We start from the raw sequence: 832 nt of genomic DNA, 5'->3' as shown, positions 1-832 counted from the left end.
ATGCTATTATTATACTGGTCCGGCCCACTTCAGATTAAATTGAGCTGAATGTGGCCCCGGAAGAAAATGAGTTTGACACCCTTGTTCCAAATCATATGAATGATTTATTATTAAAATCCTCATTGAATTAATTGAAGAGTTAAAGTACCTGCTCTGTATCCACCATATCATACACATTCTTGTGATTTAATATCCTGTATCATATTTGTATGTCGCATGGTTTTGTAATATGGATCGTGGGTATTTAAGACTCTACATTTATCAGAAGTCTGAGGAAGTGCCTTTTACTTGAAACCTTATATCGCAAATAAAACCGTTCACTGGAGTCATTTGGTGTGTGGATCTATATATTTTCTACTCTGCTGCATGTTTTGGATCCGGCATCTTTCTATTACAGGACACTGAGTCAGGAAAAAGCTCCTTTAAATGTCATTTTCTATCAGTGTATGTGCAAAAGTATGTGGACAAAAATAAATAAATAAATAAATAAATAATCTGGAGTTATGTAGAGGTAGAAACAACTAAAAAACAGTGATATAAATGCTAAATATTATGAAAAGTTGTATTCAATTTAGTAAATATTTAAATCCAAATGCAAAACAATACAGTAAAATATTAACAATACTTAAAGCACGTTATAAAAGAGTGAACATGTAATTATTATTATTATTTCTTTATCATCATCTTCATCATCATTGTTCTTATTATTATATTCAATCCACACACAGTGCTAAGAATCAACTGCAATATATGGCAACATCCACATAAGTCAAATAATTCCATTGCATTTGGTACATTTTATAAGAGATTTGCATTTTTTCCCCCTTCTTTC

Source organism: Sphaeramia orbicularis, chromosome 18 (genome assembly GCF_902148855.1).
Source record: "Sphaeramia orbicularis chromosome 18, fSphaOr1.1, whole genome shotgun sequence".
Taxonomy (NCBI): domain Eukaryota; kingdom Metazoa; phylum Chordata; class Actinopteri; order Kurtiformes; family Apogonidae; genus Sphaeramia; species Sphaeramia orbicularis.
The sequence above is the reverse complement of the archived record's forward strand: the minus strand, read 5'-3'. Positions refer to the sequence as shown.